The sequence below is a fragment of the Cebus imitator genome, unplaced genomic scaffold (genome assembly GCF_001604975.1).
Source record: "Cebus imitator isolate Cc_AM_T3 unplaced genomic scaffold, Cebus_imitator-1.0 Scaffold40, whole genome shotgun sequence".
Classification (NCBI taxonomy): Eukaryota; Metazoa; Chordata; class Mammalia; order Primates; family Cebidae; genus Cebus; species Cebus imitator.
In genome coordinates this window covers 5,250,891-5,272,091 of record NW_016107355.1, presented here as the reverse complement: position 1 = coordinate 5,272,091, position 21,201 = coordinate 5,250,891, and positions in this window count along the sequence as shown.

The window sequence follows — 21,201 nt, the reverse complement described above, 5'->3', positions numbered from 1 at the left end:
AATCATTTTGCACTTGTGAGGTACATACTTTCTTTAGCAAATAATACTACATTATAGACATTACATAAGCTCATCTCTTGAGAGATTTACTAATTAGAAAGGCAAGCTATCTGTTCTCACTCCTCCAATATACAATGGGATAACAGACATAAGATGGTCCTACAAAAAATATCTTGCAAAAAAATGACATATAATGAATGGTAGACACATTCACTAGTACACAACAATTCTGAAATCCCTGTGGGTAAATATTTTGAGAGAAATACAATGGGTGCTCACTAATGTTCTTTATTCGGTCTTAGTTTTGATACCAGACTGTAGAACTTTGTTTTATTGCTCTCTGTGGACTCAGTTTCTCCCTAGAAGAGATACTTTCTTTTCTATTGCTCTAGTTGACCTCTGTGCTTTTCCTGGGGGTGCTAAGCATCTTTCTTCATCTACTACCTGCCCATGGATGAATCAAGAAAGAAAGATTGTTTTCTTAAATCATCGTAGAATGCTTAGAACAAGGCCAGTGATTTTTTTTTTTTTTGACATACAACTCCTAATTGGTTTGATTGCAGTCACTTCCATATGACAATAGCCACTTACATAGTTAATTTTCTGGAATTATTTCTTAGATTTTCTATAGTTCTATATATTCCTCTCTCTTTCTTTTCCTCCTCCACCCATCTTTCTCTACTACCTTAATTGTAGATATCTTGGGCTTTTTGTAAATTTAGTCTTTTTTTTTTCTTAATTGGAAGGTTTCTCAACACCCCATCATGAATTAGACTTTTACTCTGAGACACCTAATCAAGGAGGTAGAATAAATGAAATAATATCTCTGATCATGGATTAGAATATTCAATATTGTTAAATTGTTAATACTATTAAAAGTGATATACAGATTCAATGCAAGCTGTTATCAAAATCTCAATGACGGTTTTTACAAAAATCAAAAAATTCTAAAACTTATATGGGACCACAAAGGACTTCATATAGCCAAAGCAATATGCAGCAAAAGAACAATATTGGAGGCATTACACTTTCTGATTTCAAAATATGTTACAAACCTACAGAAGTTAAAACACCATGGTACTTGTATTAAGATAGATATATTGACCAATAGAGCAGAATAGAAAACCCAGAAATAAGCCCATGCATACATCATCGAGTGATCTTCAGCAAGGTCACAAAGAACACACAATGGAGGAGGATAATCTCTTTAACAAATGGTATTGGGAGAACTTGATATTCACATGCAAAAGAATGACATTGGATCCTTATCTTACACTTAAAATTAACTCAAAATGGATTAAAGATTTAAACAAGGACCTGAAAGTGTAAAACTTCTGGAAGAAAACCTAAGAAAAGCTTCATGACACTAATCTTGGCAGTGATTTCTAGACTATAACATCAAAAGCACAGACAACAATAGCAAAAAATGTATAATTGGGATTTCATCAAACTAAGAAGCTTCTGTACAACAAAGGTAACTATTAACACAGTGAAAGGCAACCTACAGAAAGGGAGAGAAATATTCACAAACCACATATCTACTCTAGGACTAATATCCAAAATGGAGAAGAAACTGATATCCAAAATGGAGAAGAACAACTCAATAGCAAAAACTACCGAATAATCCAGTTTAAAAATGGGCAAAAAACTTGAATAGCCATTCACAGAAAAAAGACACACAAATTACCAATAAGTATATGAAAAGATATTCAACATCACTAATCACAAGAAAAATGTCAATCAAAACCACCGTGAGATATCATCTCACATCTATTTTGATGTTCATTATAAAAAATAGATAAATCTTGAAGAAAATGTAGAGAATTTTCAGTGCTAATACACTACTGGTGAGAATGTGAAATGGTGCATCCCCTATGGAAAATAATATGGAATTTCCTCAAAAATTAAAATCACAATATGCATTTCCAATTCTAGAAATTTATCCGAAAGAATTAAAATCAGGATGTCAAATAGGCATGTGTACCATCATGTTACTGCAACATTATTTACAATAGCCAAGATATAGAAACCACCGAAATGTACACTGATTTGTGAGTGGATAAAGAAAACATGGTGTATATATACAGTGGAATATTTCAGCGATGAAAGAAAGTCCTGCCATACACAACATGTATCAGCCTTGAGATGATAATGCAACAATGTGATAAGCCACTCACAGAAGGACTAATATTGCATGATTCCACTTATATGAGCGTTCTAAAATATTCAGACTCATAGAAGCAGAAAGCAGAATGGTGGTTGCCAGGTACACAGGCTAGGGGAAAATGGGGATTTGCTATTCAGTGTGAAGTTTCAGTTATGCAAGATCAATCAGTTCTAGATGTCTGCTGCAGTACATCACTGTGCTGAGAGTTAATAATATTGTACCGTATGCTTAAAAATTCTAAGAGGGTAAATCTTCTGTTATGTGTTCTTGTCGCAATGAGAATACAAAGCAACACAAAATTAAAAACTAGGGGCCAAATTTTCCTCTTAGCCTTGACAGCCTGTTACCATCTGTTTTCCACTAAACAAAATGAAGACATTTTTTTCTTTTTAGCAACTTACTCAGCTTTTTTTCACGTCACCATCACTTAAATATTCCTGTGTCTATTGAAAGACCAGTGCATACAATGAGTGTGCGTATAATCTGACAGTGACCTCTTGCACTGGACCGATCATTAGGCTGGCTTTCCTGATGTTACTGTCAAGGAAGGTGCTTCCTTTTTTACTAATTCATTGGCATTGCTCTTGAAAAATTTATAGCCATGTGGGGCATTTCTATGCTTCAGTGTAAAACAGGAATTTCCCCCTAAATTTTAGAGATTAATTCCTAGTTCTTTTTAAGAGAAGAGATGCATTCTTTTCAAAAAGCCTGTCTTATGTCTAAAATTAACATTTAAAATCATCTAATAAGCATAATCATGTTTTGTATCTTATAAATACAGCAAATAGGACAAACTAGCTAACTCATGATATAAACTGAATTCTCAGTGATCTTTTAAAGCAAAAATCTTACATTGACAGAGATGGAGCTAATACTCTATACAAAAAGAAAAATGTAATTTAAAAAATTTGCTGTCTACTTTGGGTGTACTCTTTTTGGAGACAAGAATATACCTCTTCAACTTGATTCCACTGAACATAGTAGCTAATTATTGATTCTAGTTAATAACTACATTTATTACAATAAATAATTACAATAGTTACATTTCTCTAGCCCCATATTAATTACTATGAAATATGCATAGATGAATAAGCAGTTACCTTTGTAACCACAAATCTATATTATCTTTGCCTTCAAGACTATAATAATTTCAATATGTATATCATAATATCATATTGCACACCTTAAATATGTATAATAAAACAAATCTTCGGCCTCTTCTTCTAGTCTAAACATGCAACTACAATTAAAGTTAGAGCCTAACAGAATTATAACGATAAAGTGTTTGGACATTTCCCAAGCACCCACTAAATTTCTGTTCTTGCTTTGATTCCACCATTTATAGCTTATAAATAGGATGAATCAAACAAGGCTCTTAATTCCTCTTTCTCTAGAACAAGAATCAGCAAGCATTTTCTTTAAAGGACCAAATAGTACGTATTTTTGACTCTGTGGATCCTATAGTGTCAGTCTCAACTGCTCAGCACCAATGTTGTTGTGCAAAAGCAGCATAGGCAATATGTGAACAAATGACCATAGCTATAAATAAAAAATACCTTTTTTATTAAAATAGGTGATGGGCCTGATTTGCCCCATGGGCAGTAGTTTTCCAACCCATGCTCTAGACCTGTGCTGTTCAGTAAGTCAGCCTTTGGACACACATCTAGTCTATTTGCATTTAAATTAAATATAATTAAAATAACATGAAATATTCTAGTTCTCAGTCATCCTCACCATATTTCAAGTGCTTAAGAGTCACATGTGGCTAGCGACTCTCTATTGAGTAATGCATTAGAACTTTTCCATCATAACAGAGCTTTCTATTGGGCATGTCTGTGGTCTATACCAACTTAGTTGGGATTATTTAGTAGGCAGTATGATGTGGACTGAATTCCTGCACTAACCGTGACTTCACCAGAAGATATTACCTACAGACTTGGTTGACCATATTGTTTGGACTTCATTAAAGTTTCTACCATTGATTCAGTATTTAAGGAGCCAGGAATACATTCTAAATAAATCAATTGCCCTGGAATAATTATCCTTTTACACTCCCCACTATATGCTTGAAGGTTTACCTTAGTTTCTTAGAAAAGAAAGTTCTGAGTTCTTATGAAAAAAATTTGAAAGTCTTAATGGCAATGAATTCTCTCCAGTGTTCTTGGTCAGATATTATTTTATGCTCTTTGAATGCTTTTCTTTTTAAAGACTAAACTATGCCATACTGGCTACTGCCAAAGATTCTGATTAACAATGTTTCCTTGAATTGAAATATTATTGCCTCCCAGCCTTTGACTATCATGGCTTATCCTCTAGAGTGAACTCCTTTTGCACTGATTGTTGCTAAAATCTTGTGAGGGTAATAAAACTTCAGTCTGGTTCCAACAAACCTACCAGAATTTAGACTTCCAAATGAATGCTGCCCATGCCAAAAAAGTCAGCTTGGAAGCTATGCATTTATTTCAATGATGCTGCTATTATTATAAAAGTTTTAGAATTAGACTGTAGGAATTGCCTTCACAACATAAATAACTTAGATTTTAGAAAGTATGCAGTGCTCCTTAAACTATGATTAGGTTACATCCTTCCAAACTCATCACACTTTGAAAATATCATAAATCAAAAATGCACTTAATATACCTCACCTACTAAACATCATAGCTTGGTCTAGCTTACCTTAAATATGCTCCATTATTTACATTAGCCTACAGCTGGAAAAAATCATCTAATGAAAAGCCTATTTTATAATGAAGTGTTGAATATCTTGTGTAATCTATTGAATACTGTACTGAGAATGTAAAACAAAATGATTATATGGGTACTCAAAGTATGCTTTCTACAAAATGTTTATCCCTTTTACATCATAATAAAGTCAAAAAATCTTAAATTGAACCATGATAAGTCAAGGACCATCTGTATTTATTCAGCATTTGTTGACTAGTACATTACACTTATATGGTGCATAGGACGTTCAAACATAAGAAAGAAACAGTTTTTAATCCTTAAGGAGTTTGCACAATGGGACAAATCAACACATACTACCAAAACTGCAATGAAAGCAATACATTTAGGCAATAGTCAAAAAAATTACCCAAAGTTGTCCATTGAACAGGAAAATGGCAAAACCTAACATATCCTTTGGTATTAAAATATGAGATTTGACTGCAGCATTAGTGATTTTTCTCTGAAAATGATTCAAAACAATTCAACGGTGTAATAGATGAGTGACATAAAATCCTTCTAAGTAACCACCTAGAAAAACATGTCTAATTTCCATGTTACATAGCCTTTGTGTATTTGTGTTAAGGTGTCTCATTGTAATTTTGAATAGATTAAGGTGGCCTCCTCATCTGGGGTAAATATCTGAGATTCACTGTCTCACAGCCATGGAAAACTAAGACGTGAACACACAAGGAGTGATGTTCAGAGTGGAAGTTTAATAGATGAAAGAAAGAGAAAAGCTTTCTCCTGCAGACAGAGGGGTCCTGAATGGGTTTCCATTTCTGCAGTGAAATGCAGAAGGTTTTATAGATGAACTTGAGACAATGACTGATACACACAGGGTTCCAAAGATCAGTTCGATCAGGTTTGCCATTTACATAGCATGTAAGAAGCTGGCCGCCCCACCCCAATCTTTTACTATGGAAATGAGTTTTCTATCTGGCTGGCGTCAAGTTGCCTCATTCTTTACTGTACCTGTGGTGACAAAGAAAAGGAAAAATGGAGCCTCCATGTTGAACCTGCCTGGCCTCCAGGTAGCCCTTTTCTATTGGCACAGTTGCTGGCATTCACCAGTGCAAGCTTCCAGCTTGTTTATCTATGTCTGCAGCTCATATTTTTAGGCTTCTCTTTGTTAGAAAAGGAATGATTTTGGAGCTGCTTTTTGTGAAAAGGGAAGCCTTGCTGAGGAATTTTTTTACCCTCACTATCTGCCTAAATAATTTTTTTTCTAGTTCCTGTATCAATATGAGTATTGGCTCTAATACATAAAACAAACAAACAAAAATTATCACCTTGTTATACCTTGAACATTTTTTGTATCAGGCAACTGGAAGTATTGCTTTTAAAATGATTTTCAATAAATCACAAACCGGAAGATTTTTTTAAAGGTTAAATTGCTGCTGGAGTGATTGAACAGTGCAAGGAAACACAATATACATGCATGTGCACATGTACACATATTAGAAGAAACAGACAGGATGAGAAGATGGTGGATAGGAGGCAGGACTAGCTTGCCTAGACTGTCAGACAGACAGAGCAGTGTGTAGAGACTCACATCATGAATAGTTGCTCAAAGACCTACCACAGGAACATATCAGGAAAGTTGAGAGAAGCCACAGAACCTTTGAAGGAAATAGATTGTTGCTGCAGTCTCCCTGAGATGCCAAAAAACTATGAGTCACCTTACTTTCCCAGATGGGAGACTGGTGGTCTGAGATAAGTTTTCAGCCCTGATCACTGACTGCGTGGAAATAGACTCAGTGCTGTTGGAAGGGCAAAAGGGAGTAAGACCACCCTTCAGGACTGTGGGCTGCATTGGAATGAGGTGAGGTCTGTGACTGCCAGCTTTCCCCTACTTCCCTGGTGTAATAGTTCATTTTCACACTGCTGATAATGACATACCCAAGACTGAGAAGAAATAGATGTTTAATTCGACTTACAGTTTCACATGGCTTGGGAGGCCTCAGTATCATGGTGGAAGGTGAAAGGCACTTCTTACATGGTGGAGACAACAGAGAATGAGAAGAAGCAAAATCAGAAACCTCTGATAACCCATAAGATTTCATGAGACTTATTCACTATCATGAGAATAGCATGGGGAAGACTGGCCCCATGACTCAATTACCTCTGCCTTGGTCCCTCCCACAACACATGGGAATTCTGGGAGATACAATTTGAGTTGAGATTTTGGTGGGGACACAGCCAAACCATATCATTTCACCTGGCCCCTCCAAACCTCATGTCCTCACACTTCAAAACCAATCATGCCTTCCCAACAGTCCCCTAAAGTCTTAACTCATTTCAGCACTAACCCAAAAGTTCACAGTACAGTTTCATCTGAGACAAGGCAAGTCCCTTCTGCCTATGAGTCTGTAAATTCAAAAGCAAGCTAGTTACTTTCTAGATACAATAGGGGTATAGGTATTGGGTAAATACAGCCATTCAAATGAGAGAAATTGGCCAAAACAAAGGGATTACAGGTCCCATGCAAGTCTGAAATCCAGTGGGGCAGTCAAACATTAAAGCTTCAAAATGATATTCTTTGATTCCAGCTCTCACATCCAGGTCACACTGATGCAAGAGGTAGGTTCACATGGTCTTGGGCAGCTCTGCCCCTGTGGCTCTCCAGGGTACACCCTCCTTCCCAGCTGCTGTCACAGGCTGGCATCGAGTGTCTGCAGCTTTTCCAGACAAACATTACAAACTCTCAGTGGATCCACCATTCTGGGGTCTGGAGGATGGTGGCCCTTTTCTCACAGCTCCACTAGGTAGTGCCCCTGTAGGGACTCTGTTTGGGGGCTCCAATCCCAATTTCCCTTTCACACTGCCCTAGTAGAGGTTTTGCATGAGGGCCCCACCACTGAAGCAAACTTTTGCCTGGATATCCAGGTATTTCCATACCTCTTCTGAAATCTAGGTGGAGGTTCCAAACCTAAGTTCTTGAATTCTGTGTACCCACCCACTCAACACCACGTGTAAGCTGACAAGGCTTGGAATTTCTATTGTCTGAAGCTACGCAAGCTGTACATGGGCCCCTTTCAGCCCTGGCAGAGCAGCTGGAACACAGGGCACCAAGTCTTTAGGCTGCACACAGCACAAAGACCCTGAGCTCAGCCCATGAAACTACTTGTTCCTCCTGGGCCTCAAGGCCTGTGATGGGAGGGGCTGCCATGAAGGTCTCTGACATGGTGACATTTTCCCCATGTTCTTGGGGATTAATATTAGGTTCCTTGTTACTTATGCAAATTTCTGCACCCAGCTTGAATTTCTCTTAAAAAATGGGTTTTTCTTTTCTATTGCATCATCAGGCTGCAAATTTTCTTACTTTTATGCTCTATTTCCCTTTTAAAATGGAATGCTTTTAACAGCAACCAAGTCACCTTTTGAATGCTTTTCTGCTTAGAAATTTTGTCCACCAGATACCCTAAATCATCTCTCTCAATTCCAAACTTTCATAAATCTCTAGGCCAGGGGCAAAATGCCAGCAGGCTCTTTGGTAAAACATAACAAGAGTCACGTTTGCTCCAGTTCCCAACAAGTTCCTCATCTCCACCTGAGACTACCTCGGCCTGGACCTTATTGTTCATATCATTATCAGCATTCTTGTCAAAAGCATTCAACAAGTCTTTAGGAGGTTCCAAACTTTCCCGCATATTCTTATCTCCTTCTGAGGCCTCCAAACTGTTCCAGCCTCTGCCTGATACCCAATTCCAAAGTTGCTTCAACATTTTCAGGTATTTTTTCAGCAACAACCTACTATACTGGCGCCAACTTACTGTATTAGTTCATTTTCATGCTGCTGATAGAGACATAACTGAGATTGGAAAGAAAAAGAGATTTAATTAGACTTACTCCACATAGCTGAGATGACCTCAGAATCATGGCTGAAGGTGAAAGGCACTTCTTACATGGTGGTGGCAAGAGAAGAATGAGAAAGAAGCAAAAGTGGAAACCCTGATAAACCCATCAGATCTCATGAGACTTATTCACTATCATGAGAATAACATGGAAGAGACTGGCCCCCATGATTCAATGACCTTGCCCTGGGTCCCTCCCACAACATGTGGGAATTCTGGGAGATACAATTCAATTTGAGATTTCAGTGGGGACACAGCCAAACCATATCAACTGGTAACCTGTATTACTGAATAGAGGCAGCTATAATCCCCATGGAAACATAGCTGAATTGGCCTGGGAACCACATCTCCAACTCTTAGAGCAGTCACAGCAAGCCCTGCCCAAGGGAGTTTGAGCTCAGACATACCTATCCCTGTCCCCATCGGTGGTCTTTCTCTACGTGCTCAGGTTGCCAAAGACAAAGGACATAACTTCTTGGGAGCTCTATGGCCTGCACACCAGCCAAGAAACCTGAATACTTAACCAGGTACCCCTAGGACAAGTTTGAATCCTCCCTTTAGTACTGCTGCTGATGTGCTCTTGAAGCAGCACCTTCTGGCTGGGGGACAATCAACACAAAACTAGTGCACTAGCAAAAGTAAAGCCAAGGACCCTTGCAGAGTCCATTTTTCTCCCCTGCTACCTCCACCAAAGCAGCTGCTGGTATCCACTGCTGGAAGACCTGAAAATGAATCACTTAACAAGACTCTTTGCAGACACTCCCCAGTAACGTCTCAGAGCCCAGTAGCTCTGTTGGGTGGCTAGACCCAGAAGAACAAAAACAATCACTGCAATTCAATTCTCAGGAAGCCCCATACCCAGGAGTAGGGGGAGAACAGCACATCAAGGAAGCTCCCCATAGGAGAAAAGAATCTGAACAGCAGCCCTTGAATCCCACATTTTTCTTCTGACATAGTCTACCTAAATGAGAAGAAACCAAAAAACCAATTCCGGTGATATGACAAAACAAGATTCTTCAACACCCCCAAAGGATTACACCAACTCACTAGCAATGAATTCAAGCCAAGACAATATCTCTGAATTACCAGAAAAATAATTCAGAAGGTTGATTATTAAGCTAATCAAGGAGGCACCAGAGAAAGTTGAAGTACAACTTAAAAAACTGAAAAACATGATACCAGATATGAAAGGAAACATCTTCAGTGAAATAGGTAGCTTAAATTTAAAAAAAAATCACATTTCTAGAAATCAAAGCACACTTAGAAAAATGCAAAATGCACCAAAAAGTCTCAGCAATACACTCAAATAAGCTGAAGAAAGAACTTCAGAGCTCAAAGACAGGACTTTTGAATTAGCCTAATCCATCAAAGACAAAGAAAAAATTTTTTAATAAAGAACAAAGCCTCCAAGAAGTTGGGGACAATGTTAAGCATACAAATCTAGGAAGAATTAGTGTTCCCAAAGAAAAAGAGAATTCTAAAAGTTGTGAAAACAAATTTGAGGGAATAGTTGAGGAAAATTTTCCTAGCCTTGCTAGAGATCTAGATGTCCAGTATAAGAAGCTCAAAGAACAGCTGGGAAATTAATTGCAAAAAGATCATCACCTAGGCATATAGTCATCAGATTATTTAAAGTCAAGATGAAGAAAAAAATCTTAACAGCGCTGAGGCAAAAGCATTAGGTAACCTATAAAGGGAAAGCTATCATAGTAACAGCAGATTTCTCAGAGAACTGCAACAAGCTAGAAGAGATTGGGGTCCTATTTTTAGCCTTCTTAAACAAAACAAGTATCAGCCAAGAATTTTGTATGCAGAGAAAGTAAACTTCATAAATAAAAAAAAGATAGCCTTTTTACAGACAAACAAATGTTTAGAGAGTTGACCACTGCTAAACCAGCACTACAGGAACTGCTAAATATGAGCTCTAAATCTTGAAATAAATCTTGGAAAGACACCAAAATAGAACATCCTAAAGGCGTAAATCTCACAGGACCTGTATAAAAATGACACAATAAAAAAAAGGTATTCAGGCAACAGATAGCATGATGAACAGAACAGTGCCTCACATCTTCATAATACTGTTGAATGTAAATGGCCTAAATGCTCCACTTAAAAGGTACAGAATGGCAGAATGAATAAGAATTCATCAACCAAGTATCTGCTATCTTCAGGAGACTCACCTAACACATAGGGAGTCTCATAAACTTAAGATAAAGGGGTGGAAAAAAATATTCCGCGAAAATGGACAGCAAAAGCAAGCAGGAGTAACTATTCTTATACAAGACAAAACAAACTTTAAAACAACAACAGTGAAAAAAGACAAAATGGGACATTATATGATGATAAAAGGACTAGTCCAACAGGAAAATATCACGATCTTAAATATATATGCACCTTAACTGAATCCCCCAAATTTATGAAACAAATGCTACTAGACCTAAGAAATCAGATAGATGGCAACACAATAATAGTGAGGGACTTTGATACTCCACTGACAGCACTAGACAGATCATCAAGACAGAGTCAACAAAGAACAATGGACTTAACCTATACCCGAAAACAAATGGACTTAACATATTTTCAGAACATTCTACCCAACAACTGCAGAATATACATTCTATTCATCAGCACAGGGAACAATCTCTGAGATAGATCATATGATATGCCACAAAACAAGTCTCAGTAAATTTAAAAAAATCAAAATTATATTAAGTATTCTCCCAGACCACAGTGGAATCAAAATGAAAATCAGCTTCAAGAGGAACCTTCAAAACCATGGAAATTAAATAACCTGCTCTTGACTGATTTTTGGGTCAACAATGAAATCAAAATGGAATAAAAAATTTTTTTGAATTGAAGAATAATAGTGACACAACCTATCATAACCTCTGGGATGCAGCAAAAGTGCTAAAAGGAAAGTTTATAGCATTAAATGCCTACACCAAAAAGTCTGCAACAGCACAAACAAACAATCTAAGGTCACACTTCATGGAAGTGGAGAAAGAAGAACAATACAATCCCAAACCCACCAGAAGAAAAAATAATGAAGATCAGAACAGAACTAAGTGAAATGGAAACAATAACAAAAATACAGAAGATAAATGAAACAAAAATATTTGAAAAGATAAAGTAAAACTGATAGACTATTAGTGAGATTAACCAAGGAAGGAAGAGAGAAGATCCAAATAAACTAAATTAGAAATGAAACAGGAAATATTACTACAGATACCAAAGAAATGCAAAAGATAATTCAAGTCTACTATGAACAGCTTTATATGCCCAAACTAGAAAACCTAGAGGAGATGGATACATTCCTGGAAATATACAACCCTCCCTCGGTTAAACCAGGAAGACATAGAAACTGAACGGACAAATAACAAGCAGCAAGCTTAAAACGGTAATAAAAAATTGTCAGCAAAAGTCCAAAACCAGACAGATTCAGAGCTGAATTCTGTCAGACTTCAAAGAATTAGTGCCAATCCTATTTACACTATTCCACAGGATAGAGAAAGAGAGAAACCCCTTAAATCGTTCTACAAAGCCAGCATCACCCTAATACCGAAACCAGGGAAGAACATAATGAAAAAAGAAAACTACAGGCCAATATCCCTGATGAACGTAGATGCAAAAATCTCGGTGAAATACTAACTGAATCCAACAGCATATCCAAAAGATAATCCACCATGATCAAATGGGTTTCATACCAGTGATGCAGCAATGGTTTAATATATGCAAGTCAGTAAAGGTGATATACCACATAAACAGAATTGAAAACAAAGATCACATAATCGTTTCAATAGATGCAGAAAAACATTTGACAAAATCCAGCATCACTTAATAATTAAAACCCTCAGCAAAATTGGCATAGAAGAGGCATATGTTAAGATAATAAAAGCCATTTAAGACAAACCCACAGCCAACATTATACTGAATGAGAAAAAGTTGAAAGCATTTGCCCTGTGAACTGGAACAAGACAAGGATGCTCACTTTCACCAGTTCTTTTCAATAGAGTACTGGGAGTCAGTCAGAGCAATCAGACAAGAGAAAGAAACCAAGGGCATCTAAATCAGTAAAGAGAAAGTCAAACTGTTGCTGTTTGCTGATGATATGATTGTATACCTGGAAAACTCTAAAGACTCATCCAAAAAAGGTGTTAGAACTGGTAAATGAATTCAGCAAAGTTTCAGGATACAAAATCAATGTACACAAATCATTAGCTCTGCTATACATAAACTGTGACAAAGCTGATAATCAAATCAAGAACTCAACCCCTTTCACAATAGCTGCAAATAAAATAAAATAATAAAATAAAATAAAATAAAATACTTAGGAATATACCTAATCAATGAAGTGAAAGTCCTCTACAAGGAAAACTACAAAACACAGCTGAAAGAAGTCATAGATGACACAAACAAATGGAAACACATCCCATGCTCATGAACAGGTAGAGCCACTATGGTAAAAATGACAATAAGGCCAATAACAATCTACAAATTCAATGCAAATTCCATCAAAATACAACCATCATTCTTCACAGAACTAGGAAAAACCATTCTAAAATTCATATGAAACCAAAAAAAGAGCCCACATTACCAAAGCAAGACTAAGTAAAAAGAACAAATCTGGAGGTATCACATTATCCAACTTTAAAATATAAGGCCATAGTCACTAAAACAGCACGGTACTGGTATAAAAATAGGCACATAGATCAATTGAACAGAATAGAGAATGCAGAAATAGAGGTGAACACTTTCAGCCAACTGCTCTATGACAAATCAAACAAAAACATAAAGTGAAGGAAGGACACCCTCTTCAACAAATGGTACTGGGTAATTGGCAAGCCACATGTAGAAGAATGAAACTGGATCCTCATTTCTCATTGTATATAAAAATTAACTCAAGATGGATCAAAGACTTAAATCTAAGAGCTGAAACTCTAAAAATTCTAGAGGATAACATCAGAAAAACCCCTCTAGACATTGGCTTAAGCGAAGACTTCATGACCAAGAATCCGAAAGCAAATGCAACAAAAACGATGACAAATAGATGGAACTTAATTAAACTAAAGAGCTTCTGTACATCAACAAAAAAATAATCAGCAGAGTTAACAGACAACCCACAGAGTGAGAGAAAATCTTCATAATCTATACATCTGACAAAGGACTAATATTCAGAATCTACAAAGAACTGAAACAAATCAGCAGGAAAAATCAATTAATCCCATCAAAAAGTGTGTTAAGGTCATGAACAGACAATTCTCAAAAGAAGATATACAAATGGCCAACAAGCATATGGAAAAATGCCCAGCTAATTACCAGGGAAATACAATAAAAACCCCAATGCAATATCACCTCACTCCTGCAAGAATGTCCATAATCAAACCATTAAAAAATAATAAACGTTGGCCTGAATATGTTGAAAAGGTGAACACTTTTACACTGTTGGTGAGAATGCAAACTAATACAACCACTATGAAAAACAGTGTGGTGATTCTATAAATAACTAAAAGTAGATCTATCACTTGATCCAGAAATCCCACTCCTGGGTATCTACCCAGAGAAAAATAAATCATTATATGAAGAAGATACTTACACATGCATGTTTATAGCAGCACAATTTGCAATTGCAAACATACGTAACAAGCCCAAATGGTCATCAATCAACAAGTGGATAAAGAAAATGTGATTATATATACTTATGTAAAATCACCATATATATATATATGTGTGTGTGTGTGTGTGTGTGTGTGTGTGTGTAAAGAAAATATATATTATATATATATATATATATATATATATAAAATCATATTTTCTTTACACATTTTCTTTATCCACTTGTGATTGATGACCATTTGGGCTTGTTATACATATGATTCATATATATATATGAATACTACTCAACCATAAGATGGAATGAATTGATGGCATTCACAGCAACCTGGATGAAGTGGAGACTATTATTCTAAGTGAGATAAGTCAGAAATGGAAAGCCAAACATTGTATGTTCTCACTCATAAGTGAGAGCTAAGCTAAAAGGATGCAAAGGTATAAGAATAATACAGTGGACTTTAGGGATGCTGGGGAAAGAGTGGGAAGGGTTGAGGGATAAAACACTATACATTGGGTACAGTGAACACTGGTTGACTGATGGGAGCACCAAGATCTCAGAAATCACTGCTAAAGATCTTATTCATGTAACCAAACACCAACTGTTCCCCAAAACCTATTGAAATAAAAAATAAATTTTAAAAAAAGAAATAGGTAGGGAGATACCAAAGAAATAAATGGCCTTGAGGGTTTCCCAAGTTACTCATTTATTTGCTAGGTTTTCAGATAGTTTAAAATTAATGATTTAAAAATAGCTATTTCTGGCCTCCGTGTATACAGTTAAGCAAACCGTGCTCATGCTGTTCAAAGGAGCCTATTTGATGCAATAGAATTTTCAAAAACGAATTTCAACATTACTCCAAAATAAAGCCTAAGGAACGAGAAAGGCGTAAGTCGATGTATAAAAAACAATGCCATGATTTGTGGAAAAAAGCAAGCGATGAGGAAATGTCCTGTCCCACTTGGACCTCCATATTTTATTTATTTAAGCTTTGTGTTTCTTTTTGACTATATAAGTATTAACATTTAAAACAAAATATTGAAACCATAAATTTCTGTTAAAAGTATAATATTCATCAATATTCTTCTAGATATTTACATGAAAAGGGCTAATAAAAAATGGACAGAGTGTGTTAACCATGTCAGAGACAGAAACTTAAATGGTTAATACGTACAAGAAGTACAGAGTCTTAAGAGTCTTAAACTACTTATCACCAGAAGGGTGAAGTCGAAGACATAAGTTCAGTATTTTTATTTTTGTTGTTCATTACATGTCTGAGAACACCCAATGTTAGAGGTGTGTGCTAAAGTCATCACTCACATTCTAATGGCAGGAGGGTGAATTCTCATACAGATAATCCCCTACTAAATCTGCACTTTCTTCAAAATAAGAAAGGGGTAAATAAGTAATTGTGTTCATCTTTAGAATTCTCATCACATTTCTCTTCTTTCAAGCATCCAATCTGGTAATAGCAGGATGTGGTAATTGGCCCCCTATCAATATTTTAGTTACATGATACTTTTCAGGAAACTTGATGCTTGCTTTTTGGAGTCTACAAAAGTCCCATTTTCTTTATTACTTAAATCCCAATGATTTTAATACCTGTGTTCATGCAGAATCTTGAATCCCTAGGCAATTTCTTCTACTTTCAAAAGAAAGTGATCTGGAAACATTTATCAGCATAAAAATGCGTATGTTCAGCTAGAAGTGAAAAGACAGAGAGATTATTTGCTTTTCCTTCATATACCTCTTTGCTATTTGAATCATTAAAATGCTCATAAACAAGTCGTTATTAAAACAAAATGGAATAAATGGAATCATAAAAAGTGATTAGTCTAATTCTACTAATCATAATTTAAATTAGCTACTTTCCTTGATTAAAATTGGTCAGGATGCAGGATAGATAATGTTCCACTTTCTGTTATTATCACATCAACATAAAGGCAAGAGTAAACATCTGTAACTTTTTGCTTTGAGCTTTAAAATTCTGGTCAGTGTTGGATGTGGATGATCTTTTGATGTTAGTATATGACAACGATTCAGTTAGGAAATGTTATTACCAGGACTAGTAATTAGTAGTAAAGATACAACGTTTTATTTCACTACTTTCTGTTTTCTTGCAGGAAATAAACTTTAGAGATAACAAAAAATTGACTAATTAATAAAGCCTTGGTTCTTGATGCACAATGCTTCAGATAATTGCCCACTCAACTCTCCGAAAACATTTCCTTTTCAATTCTCTTTGGATTCTTTTTATTAAATCTAGAAGAAAGCCTCAATGGGCATATTCATGGCTCATAGCCCCGATTGCTAATAGCAGCTTGTTAAATCTGCTGAGTAACTGAATACAGCTAAAACCCCAAATTTATGAATCTAAGTTCCTGAATCAGAATTCCCACATAGGGTCATGCAAAATTTAGGTCAAATAGAAAATGTGTACAGACACAATACGTCCTTCTTAGTTATGTTATTTGACTGGAAGTATTTGTTGCTAAGGGAAAAAAATGAGAGGAGAAAGCTTACATATATTAATTAAATATATTCCAGTTTGAAATATAAATTGACTTCTTCATTTTGTGAGACATTCCTAATTTTAAGTAGAAATAATTTAAGGAGATTTAAAAAAAATACACAATAACCATCTAAATCTTATTGAATAACTTTAATTCAGAGTGATCCACATGGCACACTATTTAGTTAAGAAACAGATTTCAAGTCTCACAATATTTGATCTTTGTCAAATGAACAAGGGGAGAAGTCATTACAAGACACACACGAAGTCTGGAACAGTATTTAAAGTATTTATGGAAACATATGGAGATAAAAACAGTATCTCTTACATAGATACCCCGTTATTCATCACGTCCTGGTGTAGAAAACAGGACTTTAAAAGGTTCAAACACAAGATCAGGAGAGAAATGCAAGCCATTTTACAAAAGGCCTATATGCCGCACAATGGAAGAAGCCCTTAGCTTGGCAAAGCCAGCAACAGAGGGCCAAGTATTGTGGTTGCAGGGTGAATCAAAGGCTTCCAGAGCTGATTCTCTACCCCAACATCCTACCACAGTGAATTGCCGTAACACTTAGCTGTAGCTGCTCTCTAAGTTTCACAAAAGGATACTCTTCTCTATGCGAAGTCATTTTGCTGGAGATGATTCTCTCATGTACTAATAAAGATTTATTAGGTATTGGTAATGCTTAGAAATAATAAGAAACTTATTTTGATGGTATGAAGGGTTTGCCACCATCAGAGCTTTCAGAAAAATTGCCAATGAATAAAATGCAACGTTGATTCTTTGCTATCCCCTTCACCATATCTTATGCTCATATTTCTTTCCCCAGCCATGAGTTATCCAATGCCTCACACAGATGTTCCTGTGTCCAAGTTGTCCCATACTGCAGAATGACATCTACTCAAAATCCATTTCAAATTCCAAAATAATATTTCCCCTTCTTTTACATGATTCTTCAAGAAATAGTTATGCGTCAGGCACTGTACTAGACACCAAGAAAGGAAAGACAAAAAAGACATGAACTCTTCCTTCAAAAAGCTTACAGATATTTGGGGGAAACATACGTGCTTACAGAATACCTGTTTTAGGCAATCTGGTGAGGAGACTGGAATAACTAAGATTAAGGTATAAATCAGTCTAGTATATGAGGCATAAGTTATCTAGTTACCTATAAGTTGAGAAAGTCTGTTAATTCAAATTAATTTTTGTTGTATAAAAATTATGAGGAACAGCAGGGAGTGGGGAGTTGGGGAGGGATAACATGGGGAGAAATGCCAGGTATAGGTGATGGGGAGGAAGGCAGCAAATCACACTGCCATGTGTGTACCTATGCAACAATCTTACATGTTCTTCATATGTACCCCAAAACCCAAAATGCAATAAAATACATATTTAAAAATTTTGAAATTTTTAAATAAAGTTTTCAATCACATTTTCACAAAGCAATTCCCTAACCTTATTAATTGTAAATCTTAAAGACCAATTTATGATGTAAAAAAAAAAAAAAAAAAAAAAAAAAAAAAAGAAGGGGCAAGAAGCAACGTGCCTTGATTTAAAGATCAGGAATTCAAGCACATTAAAACATCTAAGCCATGGTCAAATTCTTAATCTTGTGTTCCCATAAAGGAATACTTTAGACTGGGTAAATTATAACGATAAGAGGTGATTATGGCTCACAATTCTGCTGGCTAGAAGACTGGGCATCTGGTGAGAACCTCAGGCTTCTTGTGTTCATGGTGGAAGGCAGAAAGGGAGCTGGCACGTGCAGAGATCACAGGGTAAGAGAGAAAGCAAGAGGGGGTGGATGTCAGGCTCTTTTTAAAAACCAGCTATGACAAAAACTAATAGAATGAGAACTCATTCATTATTGCAAGGATGGCAACAAGCCATTTTTGAGGCATCTGCTCTTTTTAGCCAAATACCTCCCATTAGGTCCCACTTTCAACACTGGGGATCAAATTTCGTTATAAGGTTTGGGGGGATAAACATACAAACGATAGCATTTTATCCTAGACCTGCAAACCTTATGTTCTTCTTACATATAAAACAAAATCATTTAATCCCAATAGTCCTCAATATTCTTAACTTCTTCCAGCATGAAGTCAAAAATTAAGTTTCATCTGAAATACAAGGCAAATTCCTTAAAGTTATTAGCCTGCAAAATAAATAAATAAAAAAAACCAAGTTATTTACTTCTGAGATGCAATGGTTGGACAGGCATTAGGTAAATATTCCCATTCCAAAAAAGAGAAACTGGCCAAAAGAAAGGGCTAACACACCCTATGCAAGTCCAAAAACTCAGTAGGGCAGACACTAAATCTTAAAGCTTCAAAATCATCTTTGATTCCATGTCTGCATCCTGGGCACACTGGGGCAAGGGGTATGCTCCCAAGGCCTGAGACAGCCCTGCCCCCATGGGTTTCTTGGGCATAGTCCATGTGGCTGCTTTCACAGATTGGAGTTGAATGTCTGTTGTTTTCCCAGCTGAGGCTGCACACTGCTGATGGCTCTACCATTCTGAGATCTGGAGGGCAGTGGAAATGCTCCCACAACTCCATTAGACAGTGCCCTGGTAGAGTCACTAAGGAGACCTCAACCCAACAATTCCCCTCAGCCATGCCCTGGCAGAGGCCCTCTGTGATGTCTCTGACTCTGTAACAGGCTTCTACATGGGCACGAAGGCTTTCTGATACATCCTCTGATACATAGGTGAAAGCCACCAAGTCTTAATTGTTCTTGCATTCTGTGCCTATAAACGCTTTATGCCATGTAGAAGCTGCCAAGGTTGTGAAGCAGTGTCCCAAGACGTACCCGGAGCTATCTGAGCCACAGCCAAAGCCAGTAACTGCATCCCAAGGCACTCCAGGGCAGTAACACTGCAGGCCTAGCCCCTCAAATTCACGCTGGGCCTATCATAGGAGGGGTTGCCTCAAAAACTTGATTTCTGAAATTCCTTTGGGGCCTCTTTCTAACTGTTCTGATGATTAGCGCCTGTCTCCCTTTTGTCTGAGCTAATTTCTCTAGAAATTTGTTGCTCCACAGCACTCTGGGATTCCCTTTCTGAGAATGCTCTTTTCTTTTCTACCACATCTCCAGGCTGTGAGTTTTCCAAATCGTTGTACTCTGCTTCTCTTTTAATTATTAATTCCACTTTTAAGTCTTCTTTTGCTGTCACTAGGGCAGGGACACAATGCAGCCGAGTTCTTTACTATCATGTAACAAGTATGACTTTTCTTCCCTGATATGTTTTGGATCTGTGACTACATACAAATCTCATGTTCAATTATAATCCTCAAAGATGGAAGTGGGGCCAGGTGGGAGGTGATTACATCATGGCAGCAGTTTCTCATGGTTTAACACCATTTCCCTGTGGTACTGTGGACAAGATGGTGAGCTCTTTTGAGATCTGCTTGTTTAAAAGTGTGTGGCACCTCCCCACTCTCTGTCTTCCTCCTGCTCTGTTCATGAGATGTGTGTGTTCCCTCTTTGCCTTCTACCATGACTGGAGGCTTGCTGAGGCCTCTCCAGAAGCAAAAGTCACTACTTTTCTTGTACAACCTGCAGAAACATGAGCCAATGAAATCCTTTCTCTTTATAAATTGCCCAGTCTCAGATACTTCTTTATAGCAATGGGAGAGTGAACTAATACACTCTCATTCCTAACAAGTTCCTCATTGACATCTGAGACTTCATCAGCTTGACTTTTATTCTCTACATTTCTATTAGAATTCTTTTATGTCTTTATTTTTTTATTTTTTATTTTTAATTTTTTTTTATTTCAAGGGTTTTGGGGGAGCAAGTCGTATTGGGTTACATGAATAAGTTCTTTAGTGGTGACTTATGAGATTTTGGTATTCCAATCATCCAAGCAGTGGACACTTTACCCAAAGTATAGTCCCCCCAAACCTTTCCCCTGGGTCCCAAAAGTCCATTGTATCATCCTTATGCCTTTGTGTCCACATAGCTTAGCTCTCGCTTATGAGTGAGAACAAACGATGTTTAGTTTTCCATTCCTGAGTTACTTCACTTAGAATAATGGTCTCCAGCCGGGCGTGGTGGGTTACGCCTATAATCCCAGCACTTTGGGAGGCCGAGGAGGGTGGATGATGAGGTCAAGAGATGGAGACCATCCTGGTCAACACGGTGAAACCCCGTCTCTATGAAAAAAAAAAATACAAAAATTAGCTTGGCATGGTGGCACATGCCTGTAGTCCCAGTCTCTCGGGAGGCTGAGGCAGGAGAGTTGCTTGAACCCAGGAGGTGGAGGTTGTGGTGAGCTGAGATCTCACCATTGCATTCCAGCCTGGGTAACAAGAGCAAAACTCCACCTCAAAA